Raw genomic sequence first — 15,816 nt, 5'->3', positions numbered from 1 at the left:
TTTTGTATTTTTTGAGACAGGGCCTCACTGTATAGTTGAGACTGACCTGGAATTCATTATGTAACCCAGGCTGGTCTCGAACTCACAGCGATCCTCCTGCCTCAGCCTCCCGAGTGCTGGGATTACAGGCGTGTGCTGAGGCAGGAGACTTGCTGCAAGTTCAAGGCCAGCCTGGACTATGTAGTCATTTCAAAGCCAGCCTAAACTAAAAAGCAAGACCTTGTCTTAAACCCCACCAAATACACACACATTAGTTGTTAATAAAATTAAGGGAGGAAATACTTCTCGTTTACTTTCTCTCACGTTTGTGGCCATCCTCCTGCCTCAGCCTCCCAAGTGCTGGGATTACAGGCACGCGCCACCACACCCAGCTTTCCCCAAATGACTTTTAACAAATAATATCCTTTGAAAAATTACAGAGAGCTGCCAATTTAAGAATCTTGTCAACATGAAATGTCCATTGAAATAACGAAAGCACATATCCGCGTTGAAATGTTGACTGTCCCTGAGCTGGGTCTCCATACACCTCCAACGTGGTTGCTCCTCCTAAAACTCTAGTATCCGTTTCACTCTGTGCTTTCAGTCTGGCATTGCTGTAAGCATCATTTATTAGGTGGTACAAGATCTAAGACAATGGCGGCAACCCTGTGGCCCTCTCCGCGTGCAGACGGGCAGGGCGGCCCCAGCATCACCCCAGCAGCTGAGCACGGTTTGACAGCGCACGTAGGCGCCACGCGAATGCTCGGAAAGGACTAGCTGGAGCTGTGACTCATCAGCGACTCCTCCCAGCGCGTGCGTGGCGGGTCAGTATGCAGGGTGAATTGCAGTGTTGGCGCTTTGTGATAAATAGGTGCATTTGGGGTTGCAATTTGGGAACCGGATCTCTGACAGGTTCGCCATCACTGACCTAAGAATGTCTTACCCGAAGGCGGTTCCTTCCCCAGAGGTAGATCCTGCCCAGCTGTATTTTACTGAGGAGCCCACCCCAATAGTAATCCCTCGGTGTCTTCTCTATTCAGTCATGCCATGTATGTATGTGTGTATGCATGTATGTATGCGTGTATGTATGTGTGTATGTATGTATGTATGCGTGTATGTATGTGTGTATGCATGTATGTATGTGTGTGTGTATGTGTGTATGCATGCATGTATGTGTGTATGTATGTGTCTAGCCTGGGCAAAGCGGCTTTGTTAGGGGAAGCCAGGATTTCACAGGGATTAAGAGTTGCCCTTCTCGCCAAAGGTGGGCACGATGTTGGCAAGGTGCCTGTTGTCCTGCACCCACCGCTTGGTCGGTTGCCTTCTTCTTCCCCTACCTTTTTTCAGGTACCTGGGGAGTTCGGGTCTCCACGTCCTCAACCTCCTGTGTGTCAGGGCCACTAATCATTCCCTTCACTGCACCAACACCCTCAGTTTCATCCTTACTGTGAGGCCCTGCTCCCCTCCATCAATTGCCTTATTTCTCTGCTCAGCAAAATGCCTTAAAACAAAAGGAGGAAGCTGTCCGCGTCGCACCCAATCCTTCAGGTATCATTCCTTAGCACGATGTTTGTCCTAATGATATTTTACAGTTCGTTATCTCTCAAGTTTTAAAAACTATGATAGCTTTGTTGTTGTTGACAATGATGTTGTTTGTGGTGCTGGGGATCAAACCCAGGGCCACCCACGTGTTAGGCAAGGGCTCTCCTCCAAAGCTGCGTCCCCAGCCATGTCACATAAACCACGCACACCACACTTGGCATATGTAATTTTTCTGCTCCATTTCCCTTAAAGAGGTGAGCTCTGTCTTGAGGGATGGGACTTTTATTGATAGGTGGACGTGTTCTGAATTTATTCATCAGTCTTTCCCCTAGTGGATTTAGCTACCGCAGATGCTCATTGCTTAATTTGATTATTGCATTAGAGTTATAAAATTGTAATTTTCTAATTCCAGGATTTCATTTTGCATTTTAACCTGGAACATGCTTTAAGTGGAACTTTCTTGCAGCAACTAGTTTTTTGATATCCCAAAATACAATTTATTCAAGAATAGCAGAGTAAGTGCTTCATTTTTTTCCCTTTACCAGTTTTTACAGCAATGAATTTAGTGGCCTGGTGACTATGGATTAATACCTGCTGTTTTGTCATTGGTGCCCTTGTCAGTTTCATACAAACTTTGTAGATGTGGTGAGTTTTAGTCCATTGTCAAATGCAAATTGTCCCACCTTTTCCAACAGGAGTCTTTTCATTTGGGGCTTCTGTGTACTTTTTGGCTACCATATCCCATGGTCTTAGAATGTTCTCCTGCCTTTCAGAATACCAAGACTGAGACAACCATTCTTCACAGAGCCCTGGTGCTCTCTAAGGGGACATGGTACCTAAATGTTACAGTTTGAATAGTGAATGCCACTGCTCCTGGATTTTCACGGATTTTAGGCTTATATTTCTTTAATATGAGACTTACATCTCTCTTCTCTTTCACTGAAAATCTTGGTCAATGACATTAACATAATCAGTTCTTTATCCAAAAATGTACACAGAAAGGTATTAAAAATAGCAATGATATTATCACTAAACATAAGATAAATGAGCATAATTTAGCTTCTTTATTTTGTTTGCAGTGCTGGGGACTGAACCCAGGTCTTTGTTTGTGCTAGGCAAGAGCTCTACCACTAAGCCACACCTCCAACCACCCCCACTTGGGTACCTGGGATCAAACTCAGGCGTGGTACCACTGAGCTAAATCCCCAGCCCGATCCCCAGTCTGTTTTAAAATTTCATTTTCATTAGTACATGTTTGCAGTATGTATAGATTACACTCATCCTGATGATTTGGTACATGTATTTAACACATCTACACATCCAGCCCCAATGATTAAGCTCTTTTTTGCTGTTCTTTCAATGATATTTACATCAACTATGCTGAATCTTCCTTAAGTTGTAAAACTTGAGTACCTACACTGTAAATATTTGACTTATTTGGCACGACTACAAGTTCTTCTTTTAAGCAAAGCAAGATAAAAACTGTAGTTTCTTATATGATTTGTTTTTCCGCAGCTACTTCTTAATTAGACTACCAAAAGTTAAGGTGTGGCATTGTACATTTCTAAGAACTAATTTGAAATAGAATTTTGACGTATCTTGGGTCGTAAGAAATACAAATCTATGTAGTGTGATTATATTTATATAAAGATTTTTAAAAATATTCTTTTAAGGGCCGAGGATTTAGCTCAGTGGTTCCACCACCTGCCTCAAAAGCACAGGGACCTGCGTTGGATCCCCGGTACCAGAAAAAAAAAAAAATTGTTTCAAGTCATTTGCTTTTTCAATGTGGCTATAATGACTGGTTTTAAGTATCCACTTCACTGGGCTAAAACACACCCAGATCCTGGGGGAGCACTGTTTCTGGGATGGTCTGTGAGGGGATTTCCGGAAGAGAGCGGCACTTGAACGCGTGAGGGGAGATGCGTCCTCACGCATGTGGGTGGGCAGCTCCCATCCGCGGGGGGTCCAGCGTAGAACACAAGGCAGGAAAGGCAGATTTGCTCTCTTTGGGAGATGGACACTCATTTTCTCCTGTCTTTGGATAGCATCTCTCCAAGTTCTTGGGGTTGGGACTCTGGGATTTACACAGTGGTTCTTTCAACTCAGTCTGAATCATACTACCCGGCTCTCCAACCTTCATTCAGCAAATCTTAGGCCTTCTCAGCCTTTGCACTCATGGGAAGCAATTCTCACCATAAGTGTCTTCTTATATATTTATTTCTGGCCAAAGGGCGCAATCACAACTTAATGTAATGATTTTGTGTCTGTGTGTATGGTTCTGGGGATTTAGCCCAAGGCCTCACACATACTGAGGAGGGGCTCTACCGTTGAAATATACCCCTTAGCCTATGCCTTAGTGACCTTAATTGACTATTCAATTACAGATTCAAGCAACACTTCATCCCATGAAATAGAACGAGTGTTCTCAGTGGCTGAACTGAAGAGGTTGGTTGTATGTGAGATGTGAACGAAAAATATGGTGACAATTTAACAAAAAAATGATGATCTTAAAGGACGCATCATCATGAATCTCCTTCAGAGTACTCCTCTGTGCCTTGGATACGCTCGTCCTATTTTTCTTGGCACTTTGTGAAGCAGTTCTGTACGTCTTTCTTCACGAGTGTCTCTAATTCCACTGTCTAGAGTGTGTCCATGTCCTGAATTAAGTCAAAACATTTACCTTTCGTGGTTATTTTAACTTTGGGCAAGAGGCAGAAGTCACATGGTGTGAGAGCCAGGGAATTTGACGGTGAGGACACGCTCTAATGTGTTTTGTGAGCCAGTCTTTCCATTAGATGGAACTTAGCAGCAGCATTCGCTGTATTTTTTATCACATATCCCAAAGACACTCATGGAAGAGGTTTTCCTGAACTCTTTCAGGAAGTGGCAAAACAATGGGGTGAGTATGTCTAAAAGGAGGGGGATTAACGGCAATGCGTCCTTTAGTGTAATAATTTTTAAAAATTTAAACACACTGTATCTTTAATCAGCCCTTGAAAATAGAAAAAAAGCTGAAGAAAGCAGAAATACAAGAACACAAAGCAGACCAATCATTTTAAGATGGGGTCAGAATAATAGAAAAATACATAATCAGTTAGTGTTGGGTTACTTCAGGCTACCTTCTTTGTGTAAGCAAAAGTTAAGGCAGTGGGGAAAATCACTAGCTTGCCAACTTAAACTGGCCTGTTTGAGGAATTTGGCTGTTATTGCTCCAACCCTGGTTTTTCAGGTCAGATAAAAGTTGCATTGCAGCGTGGTAATGTGGAGTTTTAGCTTCAGAGGTTCTATTGTGATTTTTAGCTTCACGCTGTGGCTGTGTGAGAGCCTCATCTCACACAATGGCCTCCCACAAATTTTATTTAAACTCTCTTTATACATTCTGTTTCTCTGGAGAATCCTGGCCAACACAGTGGCTACATGACTATCTTGATATACATTCAGAGTCACTTTTTTTTTTTTTTTTTCGCTTCTTTTCATTTTTTAAGCCATGTTTTTTTCTCTTCTTATTCCTTTTTCAGCACACTCAACTCTGCCTCCATCCCACCATTTTAGAAAAAACTGTTCTAATTCTGGCTACCAGCAGCCTCCTTACTTCCAAGTTCAGTGGTCTCTTTCATATCCCGCTTATTCGATCTACAAGGACTTTTTGTTGGTGGTAATGAGTTGCTTTTTTTTTTTCCTCCAATGCTGAGGATGGAACCCAGGGCCTTGTTGTGCCCAGCCAAGTACTCTGCTACTGAGCTGCACCCCCAGCCACAAAGTGCATTTGACTCCTGACGTTTCTCTCGCTAAATCTTCTCTTCTCTTCCTTGTGATGAGCCCAGCTCCTTGGTTCTCCTATTCCCAGCTGTCAGTCCTCTCCCAGGTCCACTGCATCTTTATGGTCTGGATGGGTTGCATTCGTTATGATTTTTTTCATTGAGTTTATTGGTACACTTGAGGTATACAGTACAGTTACATTCATCATTGGGATCTTGTACCTCTACATGATGTATCTTCGTTCTCATTTTTTCCCCTTACCCCCGACCTTGCTTCACCCCCTTCTCCCTTCCCTATTTACAAAGACTTTGTTTCCATTTTTTCATTTTCTCATATTTTTTGTTGTCCCTTATTTCCTTTCCCCTACCCTTCCCACTTCTACTCCTTCAGGCCTTTTCTTCCTATTTCATGTTATCAGTTATATTGTTTATTTGTTTTTGGTACTGGGGATCGAACTCAGGACCTTGCACTTGCGAGGCAGGTGGTGGAACCACTGAGCTAAATCCCCAGCCCACATTATAAATTACATGATTTGAACCTTATTTACACTTTCAGTTTTTCACACCAGAGAAACTATTTGGTATTTACACGTGTGTCCTATGTATTTCACTTAAGAGTATGCCCTCAATATGCATCCATTTAGCTATAAATGTCTCTAGTTTCTCATTCATTATGGCTGAGTAGTACTCCACTTTATAGAAAAACCACATCTTCTTTATCCAGTCACCAGCTGATGGACAATTGGGCTGTTTCCAAGTTTCAGCTGTTACAAACTGTGCTGCTATAAACATGGGTGTACATGCATCCCTGTAGTATAATTATTTTAATTCTTTTGGGAAGATACCCAGCAGAGGGGTAGCTGGGTCAAATGCAACTTCTAATCCTAGATTTCTGAGGAATCTCCATATTGATTTCCGCAGTGGTTGCACCAGTCCGCACTCCCACCAACAGTGGAGAAGGGTTCCTTTCTCCCCACGATACCCCCAGCATTTGTTATTGGTTGATTTTATGATAGCAGCCATCTTTCTGGGTGAGGTGAACTCTCAGTGTTGTTTTCATCTGCATCCCTTGAATGGCCGGTGATGTGGAACATTTTTTTCCTATGTTTATTTGCTGCTTTTACCTGTTACATTGGTAATGATTTTGCCTGGGTTCCTCTTCTTGCCGCCCAGCCTTCTCCCTGAGCTGACCCATGCTTCCCTGGACCTTCAGAACCATCTGTGTTTCAGCCCCCTGTGTTGGCCCATGAGTAGCAGCATTTTTCCAACTCCTACCAGGCACTGCTTTCTACGTGCCTCAGAGGTAAATGGAACATTTCTAAATGAACACATGAATCTTCCCCCTTTAAATCTTTGCCTTTTATAAGCTTCTTATTCTATCTTTTAAAATAAATCTTCTTGTTTATATTTAAGATGTACAGGGCTGGGGATTTAGCTCAGTGGTGCCACCACCTGCCTTGCAAGCACAAGGTTCCAAGTTTGATCCCCAGTACCAAAAAGACAGGTGTACAACATGATGTGATGGGATATATATATAGATAGATAATTAGAAGGTTACTATAGGGAAGAAAAGTAACATATTCATCCTCTAACATAGTTACATGTCTCTTTTGTATCAAGAATAGCTCAAATATTATTTAGCATGAATCCCATATATCATATGATTTTATTACCTATAGTCCTATTGTGTATTCTCTGATCTATAGGTCCCTTTATGCTCTGCCCCACTCCTGGTGCCCACTCTTTTTTTTCTATCTCTATATATCTTAATTTTTTAAGAGTCCACACATAAATGAGACTGTGGAATATCTTCCTCTCTGTGTCTGCCTTATTTCACTTTAAGGTCCTGCAAGCTCATCCATGTTGTGGCAGATTTCCACCAACAGTTTATTAGACTTCTGTTCTCCACATCTTTTGCAGCAGTTACAATACCATTCTAACTGGAGAGAAGTGATATTTCTGTTCTGTTCTACTCAGACTGTAGTTTGGATTTGAATTTCCCTGATGATCGGTGAATATACTTGTGGGTCATTTACATATCTTCTTTTAGGAGGTATGTATTTAGATCTCTCATCTATTTTAAAATTGGATTATTGGCCTGGTGTGGTAGTGGATGCCTGTAGTCCCAGCACTTGAGAGGCTGGGGCAGAAGGATTATGGTAAACTCAAGGTTATCCTGGGCTACATAGTGATTTCAAGGCCAGATTGAACTATACAGGGAGAACCTGCTTCAAAATAACTTTAAAAAATGGGTTATTATTATTGTTAGCTGTTGAATTGAGTTTCTTGTACTCTGAATGCCTTTTCAGATGTACAGCTTTCAAATATATTCTCCCATTCTATAATTTGTTTCCATGTTCTGTACTCGTTTCTCGCTGAGCAGAGCTTCATTAGTTTGGTGTAATTCTATTTATTTATTTTTTACATTAAATTATTCCTGTATTTACCTTATATAGCCAGAAACCTGAGCGTCATCCTTGCTAATACCCTCTCCCTCCACACAATCTATCAGCAAATCCTACTTTTTGATCTCCAAAATGTATCTCGAATTTGTTCTCTTTTTTCCCTAGGATTGGGGATGAACCCAGGGCCCCACACCCCGACCTTATTCTTTTGGGGGGGCTGCTTCTACTGTCCCATCACAGTCCAAGCCCATCTCCCCTGGAACACTCCCATAGTCTACTCTTGACCATACTCCCATTTCTATTAAAAACTTAGAAAATGGCACTTCTCTGCTTAGTCTCATGATGATAAATTATAATTCCTCACTATGGCTGCTAGGCCCTGCAGGACGTGTCCCTTGGTTTCATCATGTATCTTCCCCGCCCCTCTCTCTCTAAGCTCTATTTACATGGGATTTGTTCTTTCACGGCCCAAACTCTAGTCTACTTCAGATGAGATAGAGCTCGTTCAGGATGATATGGCCATAGACTCTAGACTGCTCCGGAGTGCTTATGTATTTATTCTCTTCTGTCTGTTCCACCTCCTGTTGCTCTTCTTATTTCAACTTAAATGCCTTTCTTAGAAGGCCTTCCATGCCTGCCCCACACTTCTGTCTAACTTAGGTGAGAACTGTTGCCCCTCTGCCACCCAGCCTTGGAGCCAGCTGAGTATGGATTGAAACCTCTCTTAACTGTAGGCCAAATAAACTATTTTCCCCTTACCGTGGTAGTACATGTGTGTGTGTGTGTGTGTGTGTGTGTGTGTGCGAATGCGTGCATGTTTAGTGTCCATCTCTCCTGGCAGGCCATAAATAGAAGTAGGAACCAGTTTGGTGTTCAGTGATGTAAGGCAAATCCTAACTGTAGCACCTGTGACTCAGAATCTGCTCCATAATGGGCATAATGCTCTATTGATTAGGGTGGGTAGGGGGAAATGTGCAAGCTTTCTTAATTCTTAGACTTTTCATGTAGGCCTCCTATTAGGTGCCATAGCTCCCTTTGACTTGTGAAACAGTAATAGCTCGTAATTAGTATGACTTTTTTTTTTAATACAGAGATGATTGAGCCCAGGGAGTATTTGCTATATCCCTCAAAGCTTGTTTTGAGACAGGTGCCCAGGCTGGCCTCAAATTTGCAATCTTCCTGCCTGAGCCTTCGGAGAAGCTGGGATTAGATGCATGGGCCAACATGCCTGGCACATAGCTCTTATGACTTTGATTATTCCGTGTGCATTCTCGTTTGTGCTTTTCTTTCTTTCTTTCCTTTGGAAAGTATGTATTTGTTCTGATCAAAACATTCCTCTTGAAGGATCTGGCTTTTGCCCTTCTGACTCCCTGGCTTCCCACCAATGCCTGAAGACACATTGTACTTACCTTTAATCATAACCCAAACTCGTCTAGAAGTCCCCCAAAGCCTCATGCTGTCACGGGTGACTGAGTCTAGAGTGTGTGCTGCTAGGGTTGAGAGCGTGTGAATACTAAAGCACTGCCCATGAGTGAGTGATCTGGCCCTGCCCTGATCCCAGTAGTCTGAATAAGAGAAAAGGAGCAGAAAGATGCTGTTAAAGTCTCGTTGCTTTTGCCACATCTGCCACCATAAACTGTTGCCCCTCTGCCACCCAGCCTTGGAGCCAGCCAAGTATGGACTGAAACCTCTATGAACTGTAGGCCAAGTAAACCATTTTTCCCTTAAAACAAAACAAAGAAACAAACAAAGCAATTTCTTCCCTATTGCCAACAGACCCAAATAAGATATCCTGTTGACTAAAGTTACTCTTCCCAGTTTTATGATGACAAGTAATGCCTTACTTTCTGACAAACGAATGCTCTAAGATTTGTTGTAATGGACAGACCACCTGTTGCCCATTTTAGGTGTTCCTTAAGAGGTGTTTCCAGCTGTGTGGAAATCTGCAGGGTGGTAAATAGCAGTCATATCATGACCTGGTGCCACACTGGAGCACACCTGCTCCTTTCTCTACTAACAGGTACTAAGAGAGACCTTAAAATAGTACAGGCCTCTTGTCACCCAATACTGAATGTTCAGATGCAGGGGATTGCTAGTCCCTATGTTTGTGCCTAGATGACACCCCGCAACTGGTACATATTAACATTTTATGCATATGTGGTCTTCTTAAATGAACTCTAGGTGGTTACTTTTTCCTCTCCGTTCTACAGACTGAAAATGAAGAATAGAAGATCGAGGAACTAGGCTGGGATCTCACAGCTACTTAGAAGCAGAGCTAAGCTGTAGCTCATTTTTTGGATTCCAACACTAGCTTTGTTTATTACACTATGTAAATTAATTCCATAATGAGGAGTAGAAGGGGAGATACCCATATTTTCCTAAAACACAACCACATGTCATCACTGATTCTTGGCAGCGAACCAGCGAAACTCTGTTTTTCAAATACTGAGCCCTCCCCTCCCCTCCCCTCCCCTCCCATTTTGGTTGGCAGTGTCACTTTTTAATGATCTGTGATGAGGAAAAGCTCATACTTACCTAAAAAATCTAGTGTGGTCAAGAAGAGACCATGAACTATTCTTGGGTCACTTTCTGGTAGCTTTTCTTTCCTTCTGGGAGCCAGGGACAGAGCTGGAAGTGGGCTTGAGTGAGGATTTTATCTGTTTGCTGTCAACAGTGGACAGGTCACAGGGAGGGAGACAACTGAGACAACAACGCCCATGAGTGTGACAGGGTCCACAGCGTGTAAGGAGTAAACTCGAAGGTCAGCCTGGCGGAGGAGATGGAGAGGAGCAGCCCTGAGGTTTTGCTATAGTGCTGGGAGCCCTTTCTTAGTTAAAACTAAAAATTGACCCAGTGATGAATAACCATACTGTACACCTAAAAAGTACCTAATAGAGCAAAAGTCTTTCATTCAGACTCACTCTTCTTCATGCTCACGTCACGAATTTTTTTGAAAAATAAAAGATTTTAAAGAAATTACTGCTAATTATTTCATGTAAGCATTCCTTACTTTTAAAAAATTAAAATTTATTTTCTAAATGCCTCTGCTCTCAGAGGTTAAATTTGCATGTACAAATGCATGTCACCTTCCCTTCCAGCCCTGGGTGTCCATTCTATTACACCAGTTTGTTTTCTGGTCCTGTGATGGTACAACTTCATTCTAATTAATAGCTGTGCTCCATAAGATGTTCTGCTATCAAATAAAAAAAAAAATTAAAATGCAGATTTTTGTTTCAAAGTACATAAGAAGTAGAAAAGTTCTTCAGGTCCACTTTAAAGAATGCTTTGGCACTACAGGAGTAGCTCAGAGACAGGGTGCTTGTTTAGCATGCACAAGGCCTTGGGTTCAATCCCCAGTACTGCCAAAAAGGGGGAGGCGTGCTTTAGCCATAAAAAGACTCAACATGGAATTCCTCTGAACAATGAAGTCCCCCTGGCACCCCAAAGGCAATTATTCAATTCAGTGTGTGCAATTTCCCAAATACACAAAGCAAGGACTCTGTTAATACATTGCCTGGCAGCTGTGCCTGTGTTTCTCATATTTCTGAGTCTGACTGTGTAACTTTTTACTCTTACAAACCTGTAATAAATTTGCTGGATTATTGTCTTTATAGCATACAGTAAAACTCTGCTTCTTGGCTAAGTGACTAAGTTAGGATGCTGCATGCTAACCATGAGGAAACAGATTTCCCTTTGTCGGCATTCTTCCCTTCAAGAAGGTGGCTTAAAGTGGTGCTTTAAAGATAATTCTAGCTTGCTAAATTTAGGGTGTGGAAAAAGTCCAAAATGAGCATAGTCCATCCGTAATTGTGCAAGAAATGTTAATATGTGCAGCAAGGGGATGTGTCTCACACTCCTGATACATTTTTTCTTTCTCTCTCGCTCTTTGCTTTGATACATAACATATAATTTAGAAATGTTAAAAATTAACTGAGGCCATGAAGAACTCTTTACCACTAAGACTGCATTTTAAATATAAAATGAGGGGCTGAGAATATGGCTTAGAGCATGTGCTTAGCACACACAAGACCCTGGGTTCGATCCACAGCACCACGATTCACAAGCAAAAACAAATAAATATGTATTTCAAACCTGAGTTATTCCTGAAACCACCCATTAGTCAGAGCTACTCCTCAAGACTAGTCAGAAAGTTTATGTTTACCTTCATAGTCAAGGCAGTTTTCTGGCCATCCTCAGTTCACTTACAAAAGGAGAAGATACTTGTAAAAATTAATAGTAGGAAGAGTATTGGTATCTGAAGCTGACTTTGAAACATGTCTTAAGAGGACCATGCTGAGGGTGAAGGGAGGGCAGAGGTAAGGGGAAAAAATGAGAATCAAGACTTGCCATGTAGAGGTTTCATGATCCCAACAATGAATGTAACTGTACTGTATCCCTAAAATGTACCAATAAACTCAATTAAAGCTGAAAAAAAAAAAAAGAGGACCATGCTGATTTTGGGTAGATGTGTGATAGGGTAAATGCATCAAAATGTCTATGGTAGGGTTCAAGTGGTTCATTCCACATGCTTTCTGCTCGAAAAGGACAAAAGTGGCAAGTTCCACCATCGGTGGGGACCCACGTCTTAGCTCCCAGGCAGCTGTGGCCACACGGAATCTGGATGAGCTGGGCCTTTGTCACCTCTGTAAGCTTTCCATCCTCAAGGCCTGGGACCAAAGGTGGTCGATGCGGGATGGCTATGTCTTCAGGGTGAAAGACAGAGTTCGGTGGTTACACAGTACATACAAAAGGATGGAACTGGGAGTGTTTATCTGTGTGACACTGAGACCCATGAGCATTTTTAGAAAGGGAGATAGCAATGCAGACAGAGAAAGGATTTCCTGTTATCTCAGAAAGTTGATGACTCAGAGCCAAAAGCAACTTAAAGGACAGAAACAATAATTTCTAGATGGTCTGAGTTTGTGGTAGAGATTCATGCTTACAGCGTGGTACTGAAAACGACAGTAAGATGCTCGTCCTTTAGTCTTTATACCTCCAGGTTTAAAATATTCTTTTCTTCCTCATGGGACTCTTTTCTGAAGATAGAACCCAGAGCCTTGCACTCTAACCTCCAGCCCTTCACGGGAATTTTTACACCTCCCCTGTTTTTATGCAGAATCAAATAACCTGATAGAGATTTCAATATTAAAGGCAGTAGATAAAATAACTCCCTGGCACCTCATAACTGTGCTATTGCATTTTGAATTTGTTCTGATTTTTTGATTAATACCCAATCTGACATTTACTAAACAAATCTAGTTTTTCCTTCATTTGGGTTTGGATGCATTGGCCTCCCTCACATAACATCATTTACATCATTTCTTTAATATATCGAAGTCTTCCCAAATTTCAGCTCTATATTTGAGAATACCCAGCATTCTCTCGAGACAGAATGAACATATGTGATGTTAAACATCTGGAAACGCAGAGCTGGCCCCTGTGGGGGCCTGCACCATCGTGTGCTAATTTGCGTGCCTTCCGAACCATTCATGACAGTGGGGTCTCACAGGGAAGATCCTGAAACGTCTTTATATTCTCAGAAATATTAATGAATAGGATTGGATGAGGGAAAAGGGTAAAGAAAGGAGAAAAAAGAAATAGGAGAGATGGATTAGAAAAATGTGATGTGCCTTCTCCTCCTGATGCTGTAGTGTCCCTTGTTGCCCCTTCCTCTATGAAGCACATCCTGATTTCTTGATGAGATTGTCACATAGGGAAAGAATCAGGTGCTGTACCACAGTACAAGTGTGACGCCAGATGCCCTCCCTTTGTATGGTCTACCATTTATCAGAAAGGAATTAAATGAACAGCTTTTTTATTTTTTTAATAGAGTCAGAGGCAATTCAAGGCATGGGTCTTAATGTTTTCCATAAACTTGTACAAGTGTGCATAATTGGTCATTTTGTATTATCCCCAAGTTGATCACTTTTACTCCTCTGAACCTGTGCTCATGGCTCAACAAAGGAATGACCTGTGCATGATATGGTCAGGGACACTGAAGAGGGTTCTGGAATAGAAGGCACAGGTTGGTCTTAGGCGAAAAACATGACAAAATTGGGGAGGCATAAAAAGCCCTAACGAGAAAAGCCCTAGTGGAGCTGCAGAGGGTTCAGGAGTAAGAACTGATAGGACAGACGTGAGAATGGGAGGATACAATTTTTTTTTTTCCCGGTACTGGGAACTGAACTCAGGACCTTGCACTTGCCAGGCAGGCATGGTGCCACCGAACTACAACCCCCCTGGCGCACCCCACAAAACACAATTCCTTAAAGCACACATTGTTCCCAGCTGTGGCAGTTCGTGGTTCTCAAATTTTGTGCAACAAGAACTCTGAATTTCTGCCCTCACTGCAGTTACCCATAAGTGGCAGGTCCACATACGGTTTCTTTAAGTAATTCACCGTGGAGTTAAAGACAAACAAAACCAAGGCTACCACATGGTGACAAATGGCAAAGCACACATAACATCTGATAGTTCTCTGGGGTTTTTGTCTTCGCTGGATGCATAAGCCCAGGAGTTAATAACTGACACTTCCTTGAATATCTACGTGGAGAGTCTGCTGCTTCCTAAGCCCTGTGAGGAGTAAAGCTGACAATGAACTTAGATTCCCCACTATCTGGGTTTCTATTTCTGCCCCACACTTAATGGCTATGTGTGAACTATTTGCCTTTTTCAATAATCTGTCCCTAATCCAAGCTCCAGAAAAGACAGCAAATGGTTTTAGGTAGGCAGCCACTTCTGATGGACCAAAATGGCCTGTTTGTCAGTTACCAGTGAAGTTGGAATCCCGTTACATACATCACTGCTTCCTTCAGTGATTTCTCCTTTGAAATGCATTTGGCGTGCAGCCTCATTCATTTAAATAGCACTAGATGTACTACAGTTGCTTGTGAAGTTGTCTGAGTGCACAAAGGAAAAAACAATTGCCTTGGTGCCAAGTGGTGCCGAGATTTTTTTTTAAAAGACTTATCTAAATAAATGTTAGGATATTTATTGTATCAAAGAGTACAGTTGCTTGTGAAGTTGTCTGAGTGCACAAAGGAAAAACAATTGCCTTGGTGCCAAGCGGTGCCGAGATTTTTTTTTAAAAGACTTATCTAAATAAATGTTAGGATATTTATTGTATCAAAGACCTCATTTCTGGCTCCACACAGGACTTTTCTCAACCCCCGTCTTGTCCGATTTCAGCTTCATACAAAATTGTTTGCACTCTCTGGTCCCAAACAGGCTGATTAATGCTCATGTTAACTTTGGCCGCGACTCTGGCATCACAGCCAGGCTGGCATCTTGCTGTTGCTTCCACACCAGTTGACCTAGGAGTCTCTGCCACTCAGGCTTGCTCACCTGAAAAACAGCACCTACGCCTTTTCCCCAAGGCAAGGACTCCTCTGTCCTCAGTGGATGTCTAGAAATGCTGCAGAGCAACATGACCATGCTAATGAGGGTGAATTTGGGCCTTCCCATTAGTGAACCTGTGTACAGCTGATGCCAATTCATTGCTGATCGCCTAAGCAATACCTTGTTCGGATTCCCTTTTACACACTCTATACTTACTATGTGACTTAAATAGCACTAGAAATAATGAGTTTCTCATCATTTTGAACTCAAATTGATTCGAAAATTTGTGAAATGCATTTTTATTTTTGCTTTTTGAGACAGGGTCTATGTAGTTCAGGCTGGCCTCAAACACCTGGTGATATTCCTGCCTCAGCCTCCCAAGTGCTGGGATTACAGGTGTGTGCCACTACACCCAGCTGAAATGCATATTTTAGTCATAGCATTTTCATGCAAACACTAATGCACTCAACGTTGACGAAATTTCCTTAAAAGAAAGGGAAGATAGTGAGGCAAGAGATGTGAAGCCAACCTACTAATTACCTGCATCGACCACGAGTCCGAGGCCACGGCAGCAGCTAGAGCGAGGTTGTTTTGCTTAGAGAATGCATTTCCGCCCGCCCCCCACTAAAGCAAACTAGCTGTGCTAGAGCAGGAAGTGGGTCCCTTGATGAAGCAAGATCAAGGCCCACACGTCGGGCAGTAACTACAGGGGCAAGGTTACGGTGTGAGGAGGAAGTCTCGACAACAGGTGCACCCGTGGGTGAAGACAGGCTCTGATAACACGGAGACAG

This window comes from Fukomys damarensis, unplaced genomic scaffold (genome assembly GCF_012274545.1).
Source record: "Fukomys damarensis isolate Sample0158 unplaced genomic scaffold, DMR_v1.0_HiC HiC_scaffold_18, whole genome shotgun sequence".
NCBI lineage: Eukaryota > Metazoa > Chordata > Mammalia > Rodentia > Bathyergidae > Fukomys > Fukomys damarensis.
The sequence above is the reverse complement of the archived record's forward strand: the minus strand, read 5'-3'. Positions refer to the sequence as shown.